Source organism: Tamandua tetradactyla, chromosome 17, assembly GCF_023851605.1.
Source record: "Tamandua tetradactyla isolate mTamTet1 chromosome 17, mTamTet1.pri, whole genome shotgun sequence".
NCBI classification, from domain to species: Eukaryota; Metazoa; Chordata; class Mammalia; order Pilosa; family Myrmecophagidae; genus Tamandua; species Tamandua tetradactyla.
In genome coordinates this window covers 37,863,181-37,882,596 of record NC_135343.1, presented here as the reverse complement: position 1 = coordinate 37,882,596, position 19,416 = coordinate 37,863,181, and the positions used below count along the sequence as shown (strand labels likewise).

General features: G+C 36.9%; 1 protein-coding gene across 7 annotated transcripts in view; it reads left to right on the top strand.

The window, feature by feature from the left end:
* SERTAD2 (SERTA domain containing 2) overlaps positions 1 to 19,416 on the top strand; it is a 152,362-nt gene that overhangs the window by 5,919 nt on the left and 127,027 nt on the right. For 2 of the 7 annotated variants that reach the window (XR_013164317.1, XM_077134398.1), the window contains exon 3: positions 10,171 to 10,219. The exons of 1 other annotated variant lie outside the window; for it this stretch is intronic. The gene's annotated coding sequence lies outside the window, so the exon portion shown is untranslated. Of the gene's footprint in view, positions 1 to 233; positions 18,267 to 19,416 lie in introns of those variants that run through there. 4 more of the 7 variants (XR_013164318.1, XR_013164315.1, XR_013164316.1 and 1 more) reach the window with 4 other exon arrangements.

Here is a 19,416-nt window from a genome sequence, read left to right as displayed (position 1 = left end):
AAAGTATTTGCAGGGCGGGCCGCGGTGGCTCAGCGGGCAAAGTGCTTGCCTGCCATGCCGGAGGACCTCTGTTCGATTCCCGGCCCCAGCCCATGTAAAAAAAAACAAACAAACAAACAAAATACAATAAAACAAGAAAATGTTTCCCTTCCATCCTTCCTTCCTTCTCTCTGTCTCTCTGTCTTTCCTTCCCTTCCTCCCTCTCTTTAAAAAAAAAAAAAAAAAAAAAAAAAAAAAGTATTTGCAAAGTCCCCTTCAGGGAATGGTAAGAAAGGGGGAAAATTCAACTTCCCCAGGTTGAATTCTTGATATTCTCACAAGCAGTGTGGACAACCAAAGCTATAGGCTGAACCCCCAATCTTGGGGGTTTTTTCATATGAAACTTAACCCCAGAAAGGATAGGTCAAGCCTACTTAAAATTAGGCCTAAGAGAACCCCAGGAGAACCTCTTTTGTTGCTCAGATGTGGCCTCTCTCTCCAACCAACACAACATGCAAACTCACCACCCTCCCCTGTCTACACGGGACATGACTCCCAGGGGTGTAGACCTTCCTGACAATGTAGGACAGAAGTTCTAGAATGAGCTGAGACTCGGCATCAAGGGATTGAGAAAACCTCAACCAAAAGGGGAAAGAGTGAAATGAGGCAAAATAAAATGTCAGTGGCTGAGAGATTCCAAACAGTCGAGAGGTTATCCTGGAGGTTATTCTTACGCATTAAATAGATATCACCTTGTTATTCAAGATGTAATGGAGAGGCTGGAGGGAAATGCCTGAAAATGTAGAGCTGTGTTTCAGTAGCCATGTTTCTTGAGGATGATTGAATAATGATATAGCTTTCACAGTGTGACTGTGTGATTGTGAAAACCTTGTGTCTGATGCTCCTTTTATCTACCTTATCAACAGATGAGTAAAAAGTATGGAATAAAAATAAATAATAGGGGGAACAAATGTTAAAAAAAATTTAGATTGAAATGCTAGTAATCAATGGAAGGGAGGGGTAAGGGGTATAGTATGTATGATTTTTTTTCTGTTTTCTTTTTATTTCTTTTTCTGAATAGATACACATGTTCTAAGAAATGATCATGATGATGAATATGCAACTATGTGATGATATTGTGAATTACTGATCATATATGTAGAACAGAATGATCAAAAGTTAAGATGTTTGCGTTTGGTGTTTTTTGGTATTTAAAAAAAAATTAAAAAATTAATAAAAATATATGCTAAACACTAAGAAAAAAAAGAATAGTGACAGTGAGGTTTCTAAGCAGAGAACAACTTTTTAAAATACATCGTCCTTGGGTGGGCAATGGTGGCTCAGTGGCGGAGTTCTCTCCTGCCATGCCAGAGACCCAGGTTCGATTCCTGGTGCCTGCCCATGTTAAAAAAAAAAAAAAAAAAAAGTTGTGCTTTTGTCCTTGTTGTTCAATAGTAAACAGACAGAAACTTAGAATAATCAGATTTGAATTTAAAGTCCACATTGATATTTATAATGGTGTATGTTGTGATATGAATAACTCTTAGTATTGAATAGTTATTTTAACATATTAAATAAAGTGTCCAAAATAGCCCATCCATTATTTAATTTTTAAATTTTCACAACTTCTTCCCTTTGCTCTACCATTATCTTCGATTTTCTCAATATTTCCATATAAGTTTGTCTTTTCTTTTTATATAGCATCTTTCTTATTTTGCTTTATCTTCTTTTCATGTTGGGATTCTTTTTCTTCATTGTAGCAGTTTTTTTTCCCTTTAGCTTTTGCTTTTGCTTTTGCATAAAGTATGGAATAGGGGGTCTCATTTATTTTAATCTGCTTTTATACAAGACTGATTTTATATAGAAAATTTGCTTTGTCTTATCCCAAAACATGAACCATCTGTACACAGAACTTAAGGGACCATTTCGCAGACATAAAAGAAAAAGCTTTATTTAGCTTAGGTGAGGTGTAAAAAGGGAAAACTGTGACATGCTTACTATTTATTGCTTTTCTTTTCATCTATTTTATGGAGAGGGAAACCCACAGTATTTTATCTGTCCACCTTTATTTGAAATGCCTCAGATACAAGATTTTGTTTTGCTTTGTATCTAGCGCCTTAGCCAGCTCTGACCACCTCACCTGACCACGTGGAGGATGGCTGGCCAGAGGATATCACATCAGACATGAAGAGCAGTTCCTTTGTTTTGTTTTGTTTTGACCTCCTTAAAACAGACAGAATATCACCCCGTGTTCACTCTGAGGTTTTCCAGGGTTCACCATTATCAAGTGATTGATGGTTTCTGGTGAAGTAACCATAAGCGTTGTTGTCTTCTATGGCTTCAACTCAAATGAAATATATCCCTTTCGGTTAATTTTGGTTTTGATTTTAAGGGATCTTTTTACCCAGAAAATCAAAGGGTATGAAATTGAGTATATGTTTTTAAACAGAAAAAATTTACGTATAGATTCTATGAGTAAAAAGTTTTCCACAGGACTGAAATCTCTTGATTTGCAGAGAATGTTTAATAGTTTCTCAAACTACCTGACATTATTCAGACATTAGTAGAAAAATTAGTAGAAAACTTTTAAGTTAGATTAAATAAAATGAATCCTTCTAATTTAGAAAACATAGTCCATCGTTACTTTTTGTTTGTTTGTTTGTATGCTGTATGGTGGGGGTCACATTTCATTCTTTTTCCATGTGAGTATACCCTTATTGCAGTACCACTTGCTCAGTTTTCTGTTTGACTTTTTGGTTTTTTGTTTGCTTCTTTGTTTGTTTGGGAAGTGCATGGGCCGGAAATTGAACCTGGGTCTCCCACATGGCAGGTAAGAATTAACTACCCTTGCATACCACCCCCATTGTTACTTTTCATTTAAACAATTCAAATATAAGGTTAGGAAAACTACGTTTTGGAGTTGTTTAAACATGGATTTTCCAGAAAATGTACTTTATAAAAAATCAACTCCTCATTAAAGAAACTTAATCTTTTTTCATATACCTGTATCCCATTCCTGGCTTTCATTCATTCAGTTCGTTCAAAAGATGCTTATTGAATATCTACTAAGTGCCAGCTACTTCCCTAGGCACATACGATGCAGAAATGAATAAAACAGACAAATACTTGTGAAATTACATTCCACACTATTTTTGTGTGTATTGAGCTAGTTATCTACTATTGGAGTAGTCATAATTAAACACTGTATAATAATAGCCAGAAAAAGAAGTTAAGATTCTTTATATGCCCTTATAAAAGAAATTCTAAATTCTGAAACAAAACTACATTTGAATGGACAATTTTCATTTGTGTTTGGGTTGAAATAGTTAAAAAAACAATGAAGCTGCTAGTTTGTTTCCACCAGAAATCATGAATCATCTTCATTTATGCACCCTGGAAAACCTTACAGTGGACATGGGCTGAAATTTATCCTCGGTTTTCCTTATGCTTTTTAAGTTGATTTCTCCTGTTGCTTTGTTTTCTTTGAGACAGAGCCAGAAAAAGAAGTGTAATACTGAAAATTGCACAATGGAGATGTAGTCATCTTGGCTATATTGCACAATGAACAGGAGAATCTTGTTTGCTTGGTCTAGTGTACGTAAAGAACTGTTTTTTATTTGTTTCTATGGTTGTAAAAATGATGTAATTTTCTAAACAAGCAAATAAGAGCCTTAAGGTTCATTTCCACCTCAAATATTAAAATAGATATACCTAAGTGTATTAATATGATAAACTAAAATGGTTACATGAATTGATTCTTTTATTAATTTTTATTCATAAATATTTAATATATGTCCCACGTGCTTGGGACTATCACAGACTAGTAACACACAGCATCTGCCTATATTGGCATTCACAGTCTAGTTGGGGAGACAAAAGACCTCCACCCAAAGTTGAATCTCTTGTATTAGGAATACATGATTTAACTTCGTGGAAAGTCTGCTGTAGGCCACTAGAGTAAGTCTAGTCCTAAGCAAATGGACCTCCTTCTCGAGGACCCAGGTTGCCTTGGTGGAAGTCCATCCTTGCTTTTATGTTTTGGCAAAGGTGATTAGCAGCCCTTTTTTGTGCCTTAGACACCTCTCTACTAGGTGTACCCTTCTCTAGCTATTGCAGCATCTTAGCAAAGAAGGAGAGGGAAATGAAATGGAGTACTCATCCTAACCATTTATTACATTTGCTAGCTCTCCTCTGGGAAGCAGAAACTCTTGTGCCTGGGAATAGAATATATAGATGCAGCACAGATATATTTTAGGTTTTTAAATGAAAATTATTCCATATTTTTGGGAAGTCAGATCTATCAATGACAATCAATCCCCTGTAGATAAGGGCAGTTCCCTGAAAAATGTAAGAAGCGTTGAAAATGGAGGAAAGAAGTAGAGATGGAATATTTTTGTATTTTTGTTTTTAATTTTTAATTAGAGAAATTGTGGGTTTACAGAAAAATCATTCATAAAATACAGGATTTCCATATACTACCCTATTATTAACACCTTGCATTGATGTGGTATATTTCTTAAAATTGGTGAAAGCACATTTTTATAATTATACTTTTAACTGTAGACCATGATTTAACATAAGGTTCACTGTTTGCATAATGCAGTGTCATGGATTTCAAAAAATACTTAAAAAAATTTTTTTATTGTAAACAACAAACATACAAACATTCTTGACATGGTTACAATCAATGGCTTACTATATCATCACATAGATGAGTATTCATCACCGTGATCATTTAACATTTGCATCTCTCTAGCAAAAGAAAAAAAATGAAAAAAAACCTCTCATGCATGCCGTGCCCCTACTCCTCCCTCTCACTGACCGCTAGTATTTCAGTCTATTCAATTTATGTTAACCTTTGTCCCCTCTATTATTTATTTTTTATCCATATTTTTTACTCATCTGTCTAATCGTAGATAAAAGGAACATCAGACACAAAGTTTTCACAATTACACAGTCATATTGCAAAAGCTATATCATTATAAAATCATCTTCAAGAAACAAGGGTACTGGATCACAGCTCTACAGATTCAGGTACTTTCCTCTAGCCTCTCTAATACACCATGAACTAAAAAGGAATATCTGTATAATGCATAAGAATAACCTCCAGGATAACCTCTCGACTCTGTTTGAAATCTCTCAGCCACTGACACTTTATTTTGTCCTATTTCTCTCTTCCCCCTTTTGGTCGAGAAGGTTTTCTCAAACCCTTGATGCTGAATCCCAGCTCATCCTAGGATTTTTCCCCGTTACCAGGGAGGTTTACACCCCTGGGAGTCATGTCCCATGTAGGGAGGGAGGGCAGTGAGTTCTCTTGCCATGCTGGCTTAGAGAGAGAGAGGCCACATCTGAGCAAAAACAGACGTTCTCTGGGGGTGACTCTTAGGCCTAATTTTAAGTAGGCTTAGCACGTCCTTTGCAAGATTAAGTTTCATAGGGGCAACCCCCAAGATCTAGGGCTCAGCCTATTCATTTGGTTGTTAAATTTTTTTTATTCTATTACCATATATACAATATAATATTTCCCCTTTTAACCATATTCAGATATATTTCAGTACTGTTAATTATTTTCACAATGTCCTGCTAAACGTCACCACTATCCATTCCCAAAACATTTCCATCCTTTCAAACAGGAGTCTGACATTTTTTTTAAGAAAATAAAAATAAAAATAAAAACACCCCAAACATTCCATCTCTCTCATCCTCCCCTATTGTTTATTTTTTGTCTTTTTTTTCTTATTCGTCTGTCCTTACACTGGATAAAGGGAGTGTCAGTCACAAGGTTTTCACCATCACACACAGTCCTTAAATGCTCTGTAGTCATTTATCTTCGAGAATCAAGGCTATTGGATTATAGTGCAACAGTTTCAGGTATTTACCTCTAGCTATTCCAATACACCAAAAACTGAAAAGGAATATCTGTATGTTATATAAGAATAACCTCCAGAATGACTTTTCGACTCTATTTGAAATCTCTCAGCAATAGAAACTTTATTTCATTTCTCTTTTCCCTTTTGGTCAAGAAGGCTTTCTCACTACCACATTGCCAGGGCCAGGCTCATCCCTGGGTGTCATGTCCACGTAGTCGGGGGAGGGCAGTGACTTCACCTGCAAAGTTGGCTTAGAGAGAGAGAGGCCACATTTGAGCAACAAAAGAGGTTCTCTGGGGGTGTCTCTTAGGCATAATTGTAAGTAGGCCTAGTTTCTCCTCTGCAGGACTGTGTTTCATAAAGGCCAGCCCCAAGATTGAGGCCTGGTCCATCAAATTGGCAGTCCCCAGTGTTTGCAAGAATATCAGGTCTTTTCCAGGTGAGGGGGTTTAGTATTTTCACATTTCTCCTCAATCCCTCAAGAGGACTTTGTAAATACTTTTTAATCTTCTGCCAAAATTACTCTGGGGTGTTCTGGGGCATCACACCATCCTGTATAAACCAACAAGATCTCACTCCCTATTCAAGCTGCCATGTAATTATGGTATTCGAATAAGCTGACCATACAAGTCAAATTACATAGTGTGCTACTGAAAATATAAATTTTGCACCAAATAAACATCTCTTCCTTTGGTTTCCTACAGAAGATGAAGTTTTAAAATGCAGTCAGTATCATCCTTTACCCCTTAGTCTGATTTACCTTAGTCCTTCCTACCCAGATCAGCTTCATTCATATCTCAAATTGAAGTCTGATCAGTTTTTCATTATTTGTAACAGTTGCTGTATAGGGTAATGCTTATTTTCTTAGCTGCAGAACTCTAAATCTACGTCTCAGGTGTCACACAAATACCTGAAGTTCCAGGGAATGGCCAAATTAAACACCAGGAGCTCAGCATCTCAGAATTTAGAAATAACAGTTACAACTCCGGAATTAACTGCTATGAGAGTTTATAATCTAGGAACCTTTATAATAGGCTTTCACCTGATAACCTATGCTCTTGAATTCAGTTTGCAGAGTTTGATATTATAGTTAGTCCATATTAGTGAGGCATTATAATATTCGTCTTTTAATTTCTAGCTTGTTTCACTTAACATACTGTCCTCAAGTTTCATTTACCTAGTTGCATGCCTCATAACTTCATTCCTTACTGCAGCCACTCAGTAGTTTACTGTATGTATACACCACAGTTCCCCCTTCCATTCTTCAGTCGATGTGCCCTTAGGCCACCTCCATTCGTTGTGAATTGTGAATACTGCTTGCCCTAAACACCAGTGTGTAAATGTCCATTTGTGTCCCCCCTCTCAGTCCCTCCAAGTCCCCCTAACTACCAGGTTGCAGGATCATACAGCAAACCCATGGTTGCTGAAGTTGCTGAAGTCAACAGTTGCTGAAGACACAACTCTTCCTCAGTGTTGCTTGGAGCAGTCCTGCCTCTGATGAGGGTATATTCTGGGCCTGCTTTACAAAATGTAGGGCTGTATATATTGCTCTGTTATGTAGGTGTAATCTTTCTAAATTGTTTTTCTTTGGAATTAGCTGAAATTCCTACTTGTGTGTGTTTCAATTTTCGAACATAATATTGTATGATTATGGCTTTTGTTTTCAGTTTCCTGGATAATTGGAAATATTATATTTGCATTTGCTTGTTTATTAGGACCTAATATAGGATAGGATAATGCAATTTAAGTTAATGAAAGTATTTGGACTTTTGTGTAATGACTTTTTTTTTAATTTAAAGTAATAAATCTCTGTCAACAGTTTCTTTTTCTGAAAACCATGTCTGCGTTAGAACCATCACACATATATTTGATTCAAAAGACCACCTAGGATAGATATGTTCATTATCTTGATGGTGATGATAGTTTCAAGGGTGTATAAATATGTCAAAACTTATCAAATTGTACATTTTAATATGTACATTTATTGTCTACAAGTAAAACTGTTAAAAAAAAAGCCACCTAGGTTGTAAGGTGTATTTTCAAGATAAAATCCCTTGAGAATGAATTACATTTAATTTAAAGTTTGTCATTTCTTTTTTTTAATTTCTTTATTTTATTTTTTCTACCACTTATTTGTCTATATCCTATATCCCAAAAATATATATTTCAAATAAGAAAGACAAATAGAAACAAGGAGGCCGTGCACAGGCTAGAATTTAGATGAGAACTTTGAGAGTATTTTCCATATGAAAGACTCAGTGGAGTACCTTTAAATAATTTGCAGCAATTTGAATTTGGAGAACTGAAGTTGTGTATTCTTTAAGAAATTCTCCTTTTCTTATAACTTAACTAATTATGACTTAATCTTTGGCATGGAGTAAAGAATATGATTTTATTAAGATTTTTAATAGAAGTTAAATAGCTTAATGCTACTCTTTAAATTTTGGCCTCCTCCTTCCCTCTTTTGTATTTTCATAAAATTAAATTTTGTTATGTTGGGCCATAGACTACTGTAATAGATTTATTTAGAGAAAAACAAAGTCTCTTATTCTTCTTGCCCCTAATGATCTTGAGCACAGCACAGAAAGCTTAGTATATGTTTGTTAAAGGAATGGTTTAATATCAATAGGATATTTCCTTTACCCAATGTATGTTTCAGGGAAATTTCTTCATTTCTGGAATTAATGCCTACATTAAGTTTAAAACATTGGCAAGTTTTCGTGAATGAAATATAGCTTAGAAAAATTTTCAGAGTTGTCTTTCTGGAGTTGGGATTATCAGGGTGTTAATGAGTGTGATTTTTAAGCTCTGGCTCTTAACTGCCACTCCAGGGGACAGTGCTAGGCCATACCCCGGGGTGAGGCCCTGGTCTCGGTTTTTTAAAAAGATGTCAGATTATTCTAATGTATAGCCGCACTGTATTGTACAGTGCTTTCTTCCCACACCATATTCCCCCACAACCAAACTTTGGTAGAACGGTTTTTTTTTTTTTCATTTGCAGGCACTGGAAATTGAACCTGGGTCTCTGGCATGACAGGCAAGATCTCTGCCTGCTGAGCCACAGTGGCCCGCCTGTTAAACTGTTTTAACTTGTAGAAAACCTGAAAGAATAATTCAATGAACACCCATATTCCTTTCACCTAATTGTTAACCTTTTGCCAAATTTGCTTTATTAATCTCTTTCTCTTTCTCTGTATGTGTACTTTTTTCTGTACCATGTGAGAATAAGTTTTAGACATTATGCTTTTTTACCATTTAATGCATCAGCATCTCCTACAAATAAGGATATTTACCTATGTAACCACAATATCCTGATCACACTGAATAAAATTAATAACTTGTAAGGCTTTTCTGAAGTTTAGTTTCACTGATTAAAGGCTTATGCATTGGGTTTATCTTTATCTACTAGTAATTAAATGCATATAAAATGAGAAGTTGTGCAGAATACAAAAAGCTGACAATTTTTTGCAAAACACATTGTTTCTTCTCAGTGGTTGCAGTATGGTCACCATTTCAAACATTTTTGTGAGGGAAATGCACTTTCTTCTGTATGGTGAGGTAAGATCCTTCCTAGTTCTAACATCTCATGATCATATCATGAGAAAGAACATTTATCAAAGCTCATACATTGTGTGGTTTAGTGGAAAAAGCCTGGGTTCCCAGCCAGAATGATGTTGGTTCAAATACCTAGTTCTGCCATTTTCTGAAGGTCACCCTGGGGAAGTCAAATTCTTATGTCAGTTAGGATGCTTTCAGAAACCACACTCGAGCTATCTAGAATCATCAGGAAATTTATCATTTTGTAACCAGTCCAGAGGGAGAGCGGGCTCCAGGGGTGGTTGATTCAGTAGCTCAGGTTCTTAACGTCTTTCTGCTGTGTCAGACTCCATGTTGGCTCCAAGTTCTGATTTGGTTCCTTCCTCACGCTGGTTCACATCCACATGGCACGTTGTTCCGAGGAAGACACAAAGCTCTCTGTAGGCGTGGACTGTCAGTCTTCTTGTCTGATTGGGCATTTCTTCCCACCTCTGGGCCACTAGCCATCTTCAGAGGAGGGCCACACCCAGATGGCTGTTCCCCTCCGAGCTGGGATGAAGCTCCCTTCGGGAAGAGATGGGAGGCGTGGACAGTGATCATTTCATTTCACAGTGGGCCTGCTGCTAAAGTGATCATTTCATTTCCTCAGCTATAAAATGGAAGCGGTGACATCTACCTCTGTGATTACTTACTGATATAAAATATATAATGTACTGAACCCAAAGCTGATATTTAATATAAATGCTAATTCCTATTTTTTTCTTCTCTCCTTTCCATCTTATAGAAAATCCTGTCTTCCTTTGACAGTGACACACATCATACAATAAACACATGTAAGTGACTTTTCCCTTAAATGTCTTCCCACCTTAGTACCTAGGAAACAACATTTCATGTGAATTTTGCAAATTGGTCAGATACCTTCCATTAATATATCTTGGCCCATCTTATTCTTTCTTATATGTTTCAACTCCACTTTATATTATTTCAGAGCCAGGGAAGGGAAACTATCAATAGTACATACTTATTTATCAAGTCGGATAAAATATAAAGAAAAATCTCTGATTTTATTATTCATAAAAACTACATAATTGATAGATTTTCCTCTTTTATTAAAGGAAAAGGACCGTTGCCCACAAAAAGTTAGTAAAATAACATGCTGTATATTGAAATATCCTCTCTTATTTGTCCAGGATAGACCAGGTCTTTGATGCTATGGAAAAATCTGGATTTACCACAGTCATTTAATTGCTCTGGTTTCTCCAGAACTTATTTTTAAAAAAGGGTTGTGTCAGAGTCAAATGTAGAATGGGTTTGGAGTAGAGAGTAGGGATTTAAGACTTAAAATGCATAGGGCTCCTATTTGGAATGATGGAATGTTTTGGTAATGGAAGGTGGTGATGGTAGCACAATATTGGGAACACAATTAACATCACTGAAATCTATATCTGAATGTGATTAAAATGGAAAATGCTCGATGGTATATATAAAGTATATATGGTAACAAAATCAATTTTTAAAAAATCCATGGAACTATATAACTCAAATACTAAACCCTAATTCAAATCATCATGAACTTTAGTTGATGGTGCAATTATAAAAATGTGCTATCATCAGGTATAACACATGTTCCATACCAATGCAAGATGTTTGTGTTGGGTTGGTGTATGGGTATTCATATTTTATGCATGATTGTTCTGTAAACATATAATTCTCTAAGAAAGAAAAAATAAAAAGAAAATAAAAATAAAAAGGGTTGTGTCTAACTTACTAGTGAATCTTTTTTGGATTGTTTGGTTTTGAACCCTCTCACATCCACCCTGAGAAAGTCATCTTCCAAAGATATGTGAACAATGAAGGGTCTTTGTTCAGGCCTGCCCTTTTCAGAATATGTAGAGAAGGATTGTCATATTTTCCCCCTATGGTATTTCTAAAGCACTTTCAGAACACCTGTGAAGTTTTAGAAAATTGTCACAACCCAATTACATGGGAAGATTTTCACCTTTTTCTGAAATTTCTTCAGGAACAACGGGTCACTCTTGAAGGAGAGCTCTTCATCCTTCTTGACCACTCCCGGTGGAATGCTGCTAAATTTAATTCTTGCCATCCTCCTTGGCCAGAGAACAGAAGGGTTGAAAGTCTTGACTTGAAAGGTGCTGAACCCTGGCTTGTCCCTTTTCAGTTACAGTTTTTCACTTTGTCTTTTTTTATTATGATGAGAGATCTATCAATCTTTTAAGCTCAATGAATGCTGGAAGTATCAATTTAGATTTTGAATGGTTCCATCCATAATTCAAAGCTTCTGCTGCATTAATTGTCTCAACAAGAGGGATATTTTTTAATGAAAGTATTTAAACGTGTGTTGGTGTTTCTTATACAACTCAGTGGAAGTTCTGTGAATTTTGAATTATTAAGTACCACAATTAAAATAAAACTCTGAAATAAATTGTAATTTTATTACAGAAGCCAGAGAAGGGACATTATGGCTTTAAATTTAGTTAAAAGTGCTAGAGTTGTTGGGGAAGAAAAAGTTTGAAATTTATTTTGCATTTCCTTGAAGTGGAATCAGTTACTTTTAAGAAGGATGAAATATGATTATAACTTGTGATGCTTGGTTTTGTTTGGGCAAATTTTAAATTTCAGTACCATGCAGAGAGGTTTTTTGTGGACAAGATTCCCTTTACAGGTAACAAATGCTTTTACTGTTTAGCTGATACTTGTTACTAGTGGCTCAGAGGCCAAAATGATAAGTGAAATGGCTGTTGTTTCCTATCTAATACCAAATTCTATTTTTATTTCCACTACTCAGTGTTAAGAAGGAAATAAAAAGAAACCAAAGATCAATAGCCAAACTTCAAACTATAATTTAATTTCCCAACTAAAGGCCTGGCTTTGCCATAATGTGAAAGTCCAGCAAAGGAGATCATATGCTCATAGCTATACAATTGACTATACTGACCACTGGGATTAGTAGTTGGACCAGGATGCCTTCCTGTCTTCAGACTCTCAGGCAGGCAGGTAAAAACTAATCATGGATAAAACAGTGGGGACTGACTCAACTTCTTTTTTCCTCCCTACAGAGAAATATTGCAGCTGTGTTTCTTTCCCTATTTTTTAGTCTAGGAGAATGGAGCAAAAGTCTAAGTGACAGTGGATTGGAGAGCAGTGAAGAGTCCAGCAGTGCATTGTCTGCCTCTTATTACTGAGGACTTTAACCTAATGATAGAATAATTACCAGAGCTTTGTTTTTGTCTTCCTTCTTTCTTGACTGACGTCCCTGTGTCCTACCTTGGAGCTTCTCGTGGGCCTAGTTTACAGCATTAAGTTGTATGGGATGGATTTTAACGTGAAACTACTTTTGTCACAGACCATTTATTGTTGTCATTTTTCTCTAAGAGAATTCTTTATTTTCATTTAAAAAAAAAGCAGAATGATCCATGAAAAATTGTTGACTAGTTCATGGACTGGCTAAGAAAAGAATATCTACAGTAGCTTTTAAAAAAATATTTGAAAAAGAGGTTATGCTTGGAGAATAATTTTTGTTATTATTATTTCTGAAAGACCCAAATTCTATGGGAAAACTTGGAGCCTGAGTCCATTTTGCTGTCTTAACATTGTGCCATTCAGTTTGTGCATGAACTGTGTATTATGTGACTGTGTGATGAAGCACTCGGTGACACTTACTGGCTAACTTGAATTTTGAGAAGTAATTCCATTTATTTATTTAAATTTGCAGCTGAATAAAAGCAGAAGTTAGTTTGAGTGTGTAATGGCAATTGGATGATGGTTGAAATTTTTGATTGGCAGAAAATTTGTCTGTAAATTGGCAAGAAAAAGTTCTGCGAAATCTGTATTCATAAAAGATTTAGTTTAGTTGTTAACTGAGTCATGGACTTTGCAGTGAATGCATGGTCCATCTTTTCTATCTTAGCATGGAAACCTCATCTTCTCAGCTCTATTGGCCTGTTCCACCACAGCCAATTATCATTAACATTGGTACTAATGAGTGCTAATGGTACTAGATTGACATGACTAGTGAATGTTGTTTGGTTTTTAGGTTTTGTAGTGCTTTACATCCTAAGAACAGTATGATGAAAACAGGTTAAAAATTCCTGTGATTCTATTTTGGCCCATTCAGGATTACTAATAGAGTAGTAAAAGCAAAGCAATTGGCTACTCTTTTTCTTTTTTGCTGTTATGTGTTGGCATACCAGGGAGATGGGCAAAGAATCTATGTTGGGATTTGATAGAGGAGAGTTGCTAGCCACCAACACTTTTCGTTCATCTGTGTAATTTGTTAATCATTTCATATGCTGACTGTTGTGGGGGTTTCACATCTTTTGAAGAACTGTGACTTTTATTTTATTATTTATTTATGTGGCATGGGCAGGCTCTGGGAATCGAACCTGGGTCTTTGGCATGACAGGTGAGAATTCTGCTTCTGAGCCACCTATGCACTGCCTGTGACTTTTATTTTTAAATAGCTTTCTGAATGAGAGAGTGTTTTCTTTTGTTTTGTTTTTGATGGCTTTCCTAAATGTAGACAATCCAATAAAGAGGAGGCCTTTTCTTTGGCTCTCCTGCTTCATCTTATGTTAGCTATTTTCATACTTTATGGGCATTTTTTGATGTGAGAATTTCTCTTTTCAAATTGTTTTTGAATCCAAGTTGTTGAAATTCCAGCCAGGAGTACTCCTACTCCTTACCTTGGGAATACAAAATAAGATGCACTTTGGAATATTTATGATTTAGCTCTTTGCAGATATCAGTGCAATCTCAGCACACCATTATGTAATGAGAAAAAAATTAGGCATGTTTATGACTAGGAAAAAGTTCTTTGCAAAGAGAAGTTCTGTCCTGTTCTGTCAGTTACTGAAATGGAACGGAGTTTTCTTTTATTAAAAAAGTATGTCTTTGAAGTTGAAATGACTCAGTAGTCACCTGTGAGCATTAGTAGAGTGAGTTCTTAGAAGCCTTCGTGCTCCCCAGAAGGCAGTTTATGAAGCCCATGCAGCGAGCAAGCGTACTGTGGCTTCTCTGCACCACGGGCAGGTGATGGCCTGGTCTACTGGAGGGCAGCTGTTGGGCCTTGAGGTGTCAGATGGCAGCGCAGGCTCTTGGTCCATCCAGTTATGAATTTCTGCCTTTCATATGCCCATCTGTTTTCTCTACGTGCATTGATATCGACTTTATAGTGACCCTATCAATTTCACAAACAAAAACGGTGAGAAAAATAAAGCCCAAATAGTCAATTTTAGAATTTCTAACCAGTTGGCTGGGGGAATACTAAGTGTGGGGATTACCACCATCAGCAGGTTTCTCATCCTGCTTCTCTTTCTGACTGCCTGGACTGACAAGTTGGTGGCTTGCCTTTATTATGTAGAGTTTTATTTCTTTGATAAAGTTTATGAACTTTGTCCTGGCACAAGGATGTGTGAAGTTCTGCTCTATTCAGTCAATAAAATTCCTGCACACTTCAAACTCCCTGGCTGTGAGACTGCTAATGATCCTGCTTGCCCGTCGCCTTGTCATGTGTTCCACCTCCTCCTGGAGTGTGTGGTGAGGTGCCCGTCACAAGGAGGAATGAAGCTGGAACTACCACTTCCAAGTGTAACCTAAGACTACCTCCCTATTTCTATACTGGGTTTTCTGGCATCCTTTTTAGCATTCATGCTAAAGAGGAGCCCAGGGATTGCCCTTCAGGTTTGTTACGTGTTTAAGGATATGTGATCCATGTACTTGCTGGAACTGTCCCTGGAAAATTTGAAATGGTGCCATATTTTTCATACGACTATTATGCCTAACCATAAAATGATGGAGATGCTAATAACATTTCCCGTTTGTTTACCATGCTTTCCTCTCCAGATCTCAAGAGTTGGCTACTACAAGGTTGGATTTCCAGACTATGTTTCTATTCTTTTTGAGTTCTTATGATATAATGTTGCAGTGAGACTTTTACTAATTACCTTCTTCTTAGATTCTCCTAAAAATGGGAAAATAATGTTTGCTATTATCATCTCCATTTTTTCATTTACTGAGAATAAGGCACGTCTCATCTAAGTATTTAACCCAGTATTACATTGTAATTAGCCACACAGCCAAAAGCAGAACTCTGGATTCTTCTTCAGCTTCATTTTATGACTGAGCCATAATTTTTCTCCTCTTCAGCTATACATATAACAGTACCAAAAAAAACACATTTCCAGGTACCAAAAAATATTTCCCACGTCTCCTCTTCAGTGTTCCAGTGTTAGGATTTACACTAGATTTATTGTCTGAAATAAAGTTTCAGGGCCAGTTATAAACATGATCTGCTACCATATTATTCCTGATTTGACTGCTATCCCAGTAGGTGATGGATAGTTGAAGAAAGATTATAATGAATACAGCCCCTATTTTCTTTTTCCCCTTCTAAATTTGATTTAACAGTTTGCTTTCTGCCAGGAAATTTCGTGAATGGGCAAATGTTAATAAGCCAGATTTTTTTTTTCCTTGAGAGTAATAAATTTAACAAAATATCTTCCCAAAGTGGATTCAGTTAAACTGTGTTAATATTTGAGTGAGTGTTTCCTGAACTTACAGGAGGAAGCGACTCCAATCATACTGAAAATGAAGTCATTCCTATAAAACTCGGTTCCTGCAATGTGAATATATTTTATGCTTTGGAACAAATCTTCCATAATTTCTTATGGTAGTGAATGTTGTAGAACTTGTGGAGAATTCTGTAAAAACTAGAAGAATCTACTGTTCTGCTTGTAAAATGCTTTTGAAAAATAAAAATGAGGATGAAGTTTCTAAGAGTGGCAGGTTTTTTTTCCTTCGGAGTAACAAAAGTGAAAGTTGCATTTTGACCAATTTTGATTAGTTTTAGTGAAAATGTAAGACCCACCCTGTGTGCTGGCATGCATGCACAAAGCAATTTTCTTGTTTTGGTGCCCCCGCACGTGAGCTGTGGCATGTACATACATGCCACACATAAAGAGCCCATTCTTGCTCGCACAGCCAAAGGAGGCCGGCCACTGCGGGCTTTTCGGCTCAGTGGAAATTGGCAGCCTTTCTTCTCCTGTAAACAACAGCCTGACGTCACCCCGTGCAGCAGTGATAGCAGACCCACTTCAGAGAGTCCGCCCTGGCTGAACTGTTAAAGGTCCATCACTGGTTTTGATCAACTTTGGTCACACTGGAGTAAATGCAATGTGGAGAAATTTGTTAGTGTCAGAAGTGCTGGGATAAACCTTTAAATTAGTTCTTAAAGTACTTATCCATGCATTTTCACATGTAATTCTAACAACAAACCTGTGTGATGAGCCGGAAGTTGTGGTTATTCCCATTTTAGAAACATGCTAACAAGTCCAGAGAATTAAAAAGTAAGTAGTGGAGCTGTGACTGAAATTCAGGTCTTCTAAAAACTGTTTTGTCTCTCTTTGCACTATATTAAATAACTTCTTTAGAATAGTAATCATTAATTGTTCAATTCTGTTACTTTCTCTCCCATCTAATATATGTAGGATGGTGATTTGCAATTTTTTTTTTCCAGTCATGACATCTGTGCATTAAAATCCAATATAGTCTTGGTTGCACTTGGGAACTCCAAGACAATAGAGTAACCACCCCCTTCCCTTGCCTCAGAGAGAACCTATACTCACCAGCTTTTAATTGGAAAGATTTATCAGTAACCAGTTCCTCATATAACAAACTGAAGTGGTGATCCTGTTGTTCATTTGGGCCCTGAAACCTGCATAAAGTTTAGAGGATGAATGATTGTAATTCTTTTGTGTTGTGAACTGGAGTGCCAAAATCAACATGAAAGGAACATTCTATTAGGTAGAAATCTGGATTTTATTGGCAAGGGAGGAGATGGGGAGAGCTAAAGAGCTGCTTTGTAAAATATATGTGATTTGTTATATAAAGTAGTTTTCTTTCTCATGTGCTCACTTCTAGTTTCAGAACAGTTACCTTCCATGATTTATGGTTGCAGATATGGTTTGAGAATTCTTCAGGTTGTAGATCATTCTTGGTTTTCTATTTGTGATCCCCAGCTCAGCTTTTAAGTGTGACGCTAAAAAGAGGCAGGACTGGCGTTTAGACAAGGATTCTGTACAGTAAATTACCTGTACCTTAACTTCCCTTCTGAGTGCTTCTACATGGAGCTAGTTTACCTCATTTTGAGGTGTATGTTTAGAAAATGCACATTAATGTTGATGTTAAGTGTGTTAAAATGTTTCTATATTAAAGAGGCAAATAAAATTTTAAAAATAAATTGATTTTTAAAAAAGTTCTTAGGCACTCAAAAGTTACTTTTAAGTGAAGCAGTGATAATCAGAAGTTATTTATATAAGCCACCTCAAGAAGTTAGTATTTATACAGTAAATAATTAAAATATAACTAAGAAAAAGTTCATTTTGGGTGAAAGAAACTTATTTTATTGAATAATGAAAAATTAACCAGAAAAGGCTGTTTATCTTGCATTTTACTTCATTAAATGGAAAAAAAACTTTTTCTTTAAAAGAAGAGTTTTTAAAATTATAAGAGTATGTAGGAATAGAGGTGAAGTACATAAAATCTGCTGTAATAAACCAAGTTACTACGTTCTCACCATCTTTTGCTCTTTCTGAAAGTGATAAAAGAGTAAGTGGCAAGTAAGAGCTGCTGGCCAAAGCATTTCACTTCCCTTCTGTGGTGGTTTTGAAGTCTAGGCCTGCAGCTGGAGAAAAGCTTCACTTGCAGTGAGTGGCCTATGCAGAGTGTGGTCCATGTGGTGAGTAGCCTGTGCAGTGAGTGGCCCATGCAGAGAGCGGCCCGTGCAGTGAGCGGCCCATGCAGTGAGCGGCCCATGCAGTGTGTGGTCCTTGCAGTGAGCGGCCCATGCAGTGTGTGATCCATGCAGTGACTGGCCCATGCAGTGAGTGGCCCATGCAGTGAGTGGCCCGTGCAGTGAGTGGCCCGTGCAGTGTGTGGTCCTTGCAGTGAGGGGTCCATGCAGTGTGTGATCCTTGCAGTGAGCGGCCCATGCAGTGAGTGGTCCCTGGTGTGGCTGGTGTGGCTTCTCTGGCACTACCTTCTGGGAAGCCTACATCCACTTCTCACAGGGATGGTGGCAGGGGGTCTCCCCAACTCACCTTTAAGTTAAAAATTATTCCCAAAGTGTCCCTGTTCATTAATTAACGAGCAGTGGAGTTCCTCCTCACTGCATGAGGTGGCTTATAAACAAATACTAGGAACGGCAGGGGACAGATATAAATACACTATGTTAGAAAACTGGAGTCAGAGGTAGGCAATGATATGGGTTAGTCAGTGGTAGCCAGTGGAGAGTCAAATTGGACTTAGATTTTAATTTTTAAGTTATCTTACTGATCATTCCACAGTGGATCTAATATGACTAGAAAACAAAGTAGAATTTTAATATTAATGCATCATGAAAGCCCTAGCTTTTCATTTGAACCCTTCAAAGTTTGTTGAAAAATACCATTTTGGCTGGTTAGTTAATAGTAATAATATGACCTAGCATTTGTGTGGTGCGTTGCAGTTTATAAGTTTTGTAAGTGCACTCACTTATTCCAATTGATGTTTGCAGCCACCTCATGAGGCACTGTCATTCATTTTATAGGTAATGAAACAGAATTCTGAGTGTAGGTCTCATCTAAGGACCCAAGGCTAGTAAGCAGCAGAGCTGAAGCTGGGAACCGATGCCCCAGAATCACTTCCACTATCCTAGGAACAAGCACTTTTGTAGTAGCCAGCTTCCTGGTCTTCCCCACCTGTTACAGTGTCTCGTATCTGCACAGAAGGACAGCCAACCAGTCCACCTTAGTGCGTTTCCTGTCACCCACAGTAGGACCATAAATGTCTTCCAAAGGTAGCTTTTCGGTTGACTTTAAAGTTAATAATCAAATGTAAAAAAAAGGGAGCTTTGTTTACCTTGTTATTTCTTGCTTAGAATCAGAATGGTAGTACAGAATCAATGTTAGGGACCATCCAGGATTTCTTTTTTTTTCTTCCATCCAGTTTTATTTTCCATTTTTATAATTTACAG